General features: G+C 44.6%; 1 pseudogene; it reads left to right on the top strand.

Annotated features, from left to right (window-relative positions):
* The first annotated feature begins 1,860 nt into the window (after nucleotides 1-1,860).
* Nucleotides 1,861-7,818, top strand: LOC111555898 (annotated as a pseudogene).
* The last annotated feature ends 338 nt before the right edge of the window (nucleotides 7,819-8,156 follow it).

The raw sequence follows: 8,156 nt of genomic DNA, 5'->3' as shown, positions 1-8,156 counted from the left end.
TTTAACAGTAGACACCTGGTGAGGCTGTGCATGCATCTTTCGTTGCAGGTCAGCCACTCACAGGATAAGAGTTTGTGTCTGTTTTTCCGCAATTTTAGTACTTTCTCTACAGGAAATAAGATTCTCACTCGGCAATTTTAGCAGATTTAAGACTCAGTATTGGCTTCTGAAGCTGGGAGACAGAATCCCTTAGCTCATCATTTTCTTTCATCATTTTTTCCACTGAACTTAGGAGTAACCAACCAGCCTCATTATGTTCTTTGGTCCTCCACAAATGGCCAAAGATATTATGTATAGAATCACTAATCCCCTTGCCTCTCACGAATGGTGAATCAGGAGTATCAAATCCATTTATTTTGCATAACTCTCTAAACAGTTTCCGCCAAGGACTGTCAGTGTTCTCCATAGTATTAGAAGTAGAGTCCTTGGCATTTTGGGGTCTAATCATATTAGGCATCCAACTCCAGAAACCTAAAACAAACAAAGAACTCCATCCTTAATATTCTGTTCCTCTAGAACCACTTCTAGAGTGCAATCGCTTGCACTGGAGAGGCAGTGGTTGCAGTACCAAAATCTGTATTAGTAAGTGTTCTCTAGAGGGATAGAACTAACAGGATGTGTGTGTGTGTGTATGATTTTATTAACTTACACAATCACAAGGTCCCACAATAGGCTGTCTGCAAGCTGAGAAGCAAGGACAGCCAGCCTGAGTGCCAAAACTGAAGAACTTGGAGTCCGATGTTTGAGGGCAGGAAGCATCCAGTTCGGGAGAAAAATGTAGGCTGGGAGGCTAGGCTTGTCTCTCCTTTTCATTTTCTGCCTGCTTTATATTCACTCAAAGCTGATTAGATTATGCCCACAAGATTAGCGGTGGATCTGCCTTCCCCAGCCCTCTGACTCAAATGTTAATCTCTTTTGGCAACACCCACACAGACACATACAGGATTAACACTTTGTACTCTTCAATCCAATCAAGTTGACACTCAATATTAACCATCAAAATCTCTTTTAGGACTTTGTAGGAACTTAAATCTGGTAACAACTTTGTACCTGAATGCCTGAAGAGCAGTATGGGAAGCACTTGCATTTAAACACATTCTTCAAAGGTGGCATATTTTCAATGATTTTTAAAAAGATAGTAACTTGATAGTTGCCAAACTATGGCTAAAAAGGCCGCAGAGGGCCAGGCGCTGTGGCTCACGCCTGTAATCCGAGCACTTTGGGAGATGAGGTGGGTGGATCGCCTGAGGTCAGGGGTTCGAAACAAGCCTGGCCAATATGGTGAAACCCAGTCTCTACTAAAAATACAAAAATTAGCCAGGTGTGGTGGCATGCACCTGTAATCCCACCTACTGGGAGGCTGAGGCAGGAGAATTCTTGCACTGGGGAGGCGGTGGTTGCAGTGGGCCAAGATCATGTCACTGCACTTCAGCCTGGGGGAGAATCCATCTCAAAAAAAAAAAAAAAAAAAAAAAAAAAAAAAAACCCGCAGAGAAAGCAGTGTGAAACACTTAACACCCAGCCAACATTCTCGGTTATAAATCAGCTAGAAACATAGCCTAGAAAATTGAGGCTGAAATGGAATTTATTGGAAGCCTTTTGGGTAACTAGAAATACACGGAGGCTGGAGGAACAGGTACTAAGGATGGCTGGAGGAAGCTAAGAGGATGGAGCCAGCTTCAAGTGTCTGGAGAGACAGCCACTGCCCCCACTTCCCGAATGGCTGCTATGCTGCCGCTACCGGATTCAGCATCCGGCGAGAGGCGGGGCAGGGGTGGGGAAGAAGGCGGGGCTTGTGCCGGTCTCGCTCCACGCCTCTCTCGCGTGGTTAACCAGGGCTTTAGGAACCGAGCAGCAGGGAAGGAGGCTTGGAGGCCGGCTAGGGGAGGCCTTTGCTTATGTCTGACGTCACCATCCATTCTGGTAGAGGTGAGGAAGCCAACAGTCGCGGAGAAACACCCTTCTCGTTCCTTCCAGCTTGCGCGCACCATGGCGGCCTCGGCCCAGCAGCCTACTCAGCCTGGCGGCGAGAAGAGAAAGGCAAGCTCAGTATGTGCTGGCCAAGCCAACTCCTGCGACTCTGGTGGGCCTCCGCAGCTGGAGCACGGGCTACAGGGCATCCTCATCATCTGCAGAATGAATGAGTGCAAGTGCATGGAGGCCTACAGCCTGCTGAGCGAGTAAGACGACGACATGTATGGGCCAGAAAAGGTACCGGTCTTGGGTGGGCGGGCGGCCGGCAGACCTTGGGGTAGGGGCGGAGGGAAGGCTGGAGGGCCGGCTGCGGGCATAGGCTTGCACGCCTTGTGTCTCTGGCCTGAAGCTTGTAGGAGCGTGGCCTCGCCTGCGTTTCCACACCTACCCCTGTGGCGCTCGCAGACTCGGGCGGGAGGGAGGGGATCGGTTTTGTGCTTGAAGTACTTTAAAATTTTCTTTCCATCATTAATCACATTAAGTAGCTCCCACTTATTTTTATTTTATTTTTATTTTATTTATTTTTATTTTATTTTATTTTATTTTATTTTATTTTATTTTATTTTATTTTAGAGACAAGAGTCTCACTCTGTTGCCCAGGCCGGAGGATATCATAACTCAGGGCAACCTTGACGTCCTGGGCTCAGGCGATCCTCCTCCCTAACCCTCCATAGTAGCTGGGACTACAGGTGTGCGCCACCACTCTTGCCTGATTTTTGTAGTTTTGTAGACAGGTGGTCTCACTATTTTGCCCAGGCTGGTCCCAAATCCTAGACTCAGGCGATCCTCCCGCGTCTGCCTCCCAAAATGTTGGAATTACAGGCGTGAGGCGCTCTCCCGGCCTAGCTGCTGCTTATTGATTGTTCATTGAGTGCCAGGCGGTGTGCTGAAGCTCCTTTAGAAACACACTTCTCAGGAAAGCTTTGTGAAGTTGGCAGTAATAATGTGTTTGCCTGAAGCAATAATATCTCTGAAATAATAGGTTTAGTACTAATGCTAGTTATTGCACTTAAGATACATTTTAGGCCGGGCCCAGTGGCTCACACCTGTAATCCCAGCACCTTGGGAGGCCGAGGCGGGTGGATCATTTGAGGTCAGGCATTCAAGACCAACCTGGCCAACATGGTGAAACCCCGTCCCTACCAAAAATACAAAAATTAGCTGGCTAGTTTACAGGCGCGCACCTGTAATCCCAGCTATTAGGGCGGCTGAGGCAGGAGAATCACTTGAGCCCGGTTGGGGGCAGAGGTTGCAGTGAGCCGAGATTGCATCATTGCACTCCGGCCTGGGCCGCAAGAGCAAGACTCTGTCTCAAAGAAAAAAGAAAGTAAAAACTTGTTTACCAATAACACCCAAAGTCTTATTGTTATTAAGACTTGAATTGGGCTGGTCTCAATGGAAATCATATTATTGGCTTATCTGGACCACTACACACATGCACAGTGAGGGACTGAATGAAGAACGGTAATACAGAGGGAATTTGAATTCAAGGCTTATCCTTTACTAGCTCGGGGACTCAAACATGGGCACATTACTTGATGCTGCTGCGCTTGATAAAAAAGAATACTTTTAAGATTGGCTAGAGAGTTCCTTATATACATAAAGTGCATAGTGGTATAAAGTTTCTGTAAATGTGTATAATTATTACTGTGCTTGATGGGGAATCCCATTGGGCATGGGGGGACAGAAAACTGAGCAACAGGTACATGTCCTGTCTACTCCGGTACTTTGAGCACATTCTGTTTTTTGTTTTGTTTTGTTTTTGGAAACATGTTAGGAGCAAGCCCCCCAAAATCCGGTCATGAACTGGCCCCAAAACTGGCCATAAATAAAATCTCTGCAGCACTGTAACATGCCCATAATGACCCTAACGCCCAAGCTGAAAGGTTGTGGGTTTACGGTAGTGAGGGCGAGGAACACCTGGTCCGGCAAGGGCGGAAAACCGTTTAAAGGCATTCTTAAGCCACAAACAAAAGTATGAGTGATCTGTGTCTTAAGGGCATGTTCCTGTTGCAATTAATTCAGCCCATCCCTTCGTTTCCCATAAAGGATACTTTTAGTTAATTTAATATCTGTAGAAACAATGCTAATGACTGGTTTGCTGTTAATAAATATGTGGTTAAATCTCTGTTCGGGGCTCCCCACTTCACACCTCTATATTCCTGTGTGTGTCTTTAATTCCTCTAGCGCCGCTGGGTTAGGGTCTCCCCGACTGAGCTGGTCTTGGCAGAAATGGTCTTGCTCTGTCATCCAAGCTGGGGGCTGGAGTGCAGTGGCTTGATTTTGCAACCTCCACCTCCTGGGCTGAAGCCGTCCTTCTGCCTCAGCCCCCGAGTAGCTGCAACTACAGCGTGTGCCACCACACGCTCAGTTAATTTTTTGGAGAGACAGGTTCTCAGGCCATGTTGCACAGGATGGTCTCAAATTCCTAGGCTCGAGGGATCCGCTCACCTCTGCCTCCCAAAGTGCTGGGGATTACAGGCCTGAGCCACCATGCCTGGCCAAAATTATTGAACAGTATATTTCTGTGCCTTGTTCCTAAGTAGAACAAGAGTAAGAGTTTTTAATTCCACAAGTATTTGGTCGAATCTCACTAAAAGGACAGTGTCATGTCAGGCACAGAGATATCTCGTAAAGGCGTTAAGGTCCACCCTGAAATGATTTATCTGCTCAGCGTATTTCTCTCCATCTCAAAAACTGCCAAGATGTTTTTAAAAACATTTTCAGATTTTACATACCATAGTCTGAGGGAACTCCCTTCTTCCTCCACATTTTGAAGGGAGTGGTATCTCAGTCTTGTAATAAAAAGTTTTATTATTGGGCCCGTCTCAGTGGCTCACACTTGTAATCTCAGCACTTTGGGAGACTGAGGCGCGTGGATCATGCCTGGCCAATGTGGCCAAAGCCCATCTCTACTAAAAATATAAAAATTAGCTGGCCATGGTGGCTTGCACCTGTAGTCTTAGCTAGTCGGTAGGCTAAGGTAGAAGAATTGCTTAAACCCAGGAGATGGAGGTTTTAGTGAGCCAAAATTGCACCACTGCACTCTAACCTGGGTGACGGTGAAACTCCATCCAAAAACAAACAGAAATCAATACTGAGCCACCTGCCTCCACAGATTTCACATAAATAGTTAATTATAGTGTTTAAATGTAAGCTGTTACGTCCTTTCTGTTCATTAGTTTTATGCAAACAGTTTACAGGCAAGTATCAGCAGCCCTCTGGAAGTGAGGGAGAAGATGGTGATGTGGAGGCTGCCTTGAAGAAAGAAGTTGGTGACATTAAGGCATCTACAGAGATGAGGCTAAGAAGATTCCAGGCAGTGGAAAGTGGAGCAAATAACGTTCATCTTCATCAGGACACTTGGAATAGGTATGGCTGATACTTGTTAAGATTATTGATTCCATAACATCTGGGTATCTTCCTGTCTCAGAGAATACTGCTTACAAGATGGCTTCTTGGGCATGGCTCAGTTAGGCATTTGATCGCAGCCTCTATACACTGTATTAGCAGTAGGCCTGTGGAGAGGTAGAATGAGGTCGAGGCAGTGGACATAACATTGGCTTAGGAGTGGAAACCTGGCTTTGCTGCTTCCTTCATATGTAACTTAAGGCAGAACCAGAGTGCTTGTTCTGTCTGAAAGGAGCAGCTGCTACTCCGCTTCAGCCAGCTGTTGCTGTTTGGGAATGTAGGGCCAGATCTTCCAATTTTTCAAAAGAAGTTGGAAATCTGGAGTTTTTTTTATTTTTCCAATGTTGCCAACTAATTTAAACATTTTTGGAGCAGTCCCAAGTAGACTTGTATGTAGGCAGGTTACAGCCTGAGGACTGCCCCTTCATGATCTTGTGCCCAGCATGGTTCTGGGATTCCTCCTGGGTCTGATATTTAGACTTCTGTCTAACTTAGCTAATAGATTAATTAAATCTTTTTAAGTGACTCACAGGTTTTTTGTGTGTGTGTGCTTTTTTTATAAAAAAGTATATATTGTTTAATGTTTATTACTCTGATAGTTGTTCTAGGAATACAAGAGCATGGTGTTATGGTTGAAAACTCAGGACATCACAAAAATGTTAACAACATGTCTACATAAACAGTTGTTTCTAGTGTAAGTGATAATAATGATGAAAAGTCCAAATATTACATACAGTATAAGTACATATTAGGCACTAAAGAAATATTAGTTAGAAAAATGAGTAAGTAGATTCATTTAAAATTTATTATGAGAATTTCTTCTTCTGTCAACTTATGTAATTGCCAGTAAATATTCATTTTAGAGTTCAAGCTTTTTTGGGGGGGTGCGGGGGACGGAATCTCACTCTGTGGCCCAGTCTGGAGTGCTGTGGCGTGATCTCAGCTCACTGCAACCGCCGCCTCCTGGGTTCAAGCAGTTCTCCTGCCTCAGCCTCCCAGGTAGCTGGGATTACAGGCACCTGCCCTCGCACCTGGCTAATTTTGTGAGAAAGTGGTGCATCATATTCCCCAGGATACGTACAAAACCAAGAAGAAGAAGACTTCAGTTATTCTATGAATGTTAACCCATCTCAGGCACTTTATTAGAAGATATGAAAACGTGTGCAGAAACATGGTTGGAACCCTGGTTTAAAGCTCCAAACAAAGGGACATTTCAGATTGTGTACAAATCTCAAAATAACAGTTACGTGAATAGAGAAGACGTTATCAAAGAATTGGCAGGTATAGTTTTCCGTAGGCGTTTAGTGATTTTCCATAGACGTTCAATGGTAAACACTTGTTCTTGGGTTTTTTTGGGTTTTTTTTGAGACGGAGTCTTGCTCTGTCCCCCAGGCTGGAGTGCAGTGGCGCGATTTCAATTCACTGCAAGCTCCACCTCCTGGGTTCACGCCATTCTCCTGCCTCAGCCTCCCGAGTAGCTGGTTCTACAGGCGCCCACCACCACGCCCAGCTAATTTTTTTTTGCATTTTTGGTGGAGACGGGGTTTCACTGTGTTAGCCAGGATGGTCTCGATCTCCTGACCTCGTGATCCGCTCGCCTCGGCCTCCCAAAGTGCTGGGATTACAGGTGTAAGCCACCACACCTGGCCACTTGTTCTTGTTTTTAAGGACTTTTTCTTTTTAAAAATTTAAGTCTTACATTTTTGAGTGTAGGACAAATATATTAAAATGTTCTTAAAATAATATTAAATCTAACTGATTTCAATTTGTTGGATATGAGATCTGGTAGTTGGATAAAATCTTTAACTCAGAATTGAATTTTCTTTGGAGAAAAGTACTTTATTAAATGTCTTAGGGTTTCATTTGTATTTATTTATTGCGAGAGTTCAGAGTATTTGAAGTCCACTTAGAAGAATGGATTAGTATATATCTTGTTTTAATGAGAAACAGGGATGAAAGATTTTTTGTATCTATCAAACTTAATGGTATCCTCCTCAGCTACATGGTTTTCTGTTTTTGTTACGGGATTAGTGGGCACCCTTAACTCAGAAAATAAAGTACATCTCACCAATCCACAGTACACGGTGGTAGTAGAAATCATCAAAGCTGTCTGTTGCCTGAGTGTTCTGATAGATTACATGTTTAGAAAATACAGTCTCCAGGAGGTGGTGAAGAGCCCTAAGGATCCATCAAAATTTAACCCAAAGCAGGGAAATGGGAAAGAAGCTAAATCGGAATCTGCTGGCAAATCAGATCAAAAGAACCCAGCAGAAGGAAAAAATAACCAGCAGGTCATACCAGAGAATAACGAGCAGCTGGGGCAGAGAAAAACCAATGTCTGATCCACAGGTGGTAAATGAGGGCGGAACCAAACCCGAACTTGCAAGTCAAGTCACAGAAGGATCCAAATCAAATGAAAATGACCTCTCCTAGGAGGTCATTTGGTGTTGGAGGTGGGTTTCTCAACTGTGGTTCTACAAGATGTTGCTGGGGTTCCACCTAAAATTGTGACTAAAAATACTGGTTTTTATTTGTGTGCTGCATAATGCTGTTCTCACAGTAGCGAACAATGACTTTGTAGCCTATTAACAGTTGTATTAGGGATCTTTCAGCCCCGTATGGTAGTATGTATAGGCGGGCCCATATGCTACTTTTGCACAGAGAGGAGGATGGGAGGAGGGGGACGTTGGCCTCTCCTAGGCTCCTCTTCTGCAGTGCCAGCTGACTTATGGGAGTAAACTGACTGTGAAGTAGAAAATCGGAGGGAAATT

The sequence above is a fragment of the Piliocolobus tephrosceles genome, chromosome 10, assembly GCF_002776525.5.
Source record: "Piliocolobus tephrosceles isolate RC106 chromosome 10, ASM277652v3, whole genome shotgun sequence".
Lineage (NCBI taxonomy): Eukaryota > Metazoa > Chordata > Mammalia > Primates > Cercopithecidae > Piliocolobus > Piliocolobus tephrosceles.
This window is presented reverse-complemented; position numbering and strand designations above follow the sequence as displayed.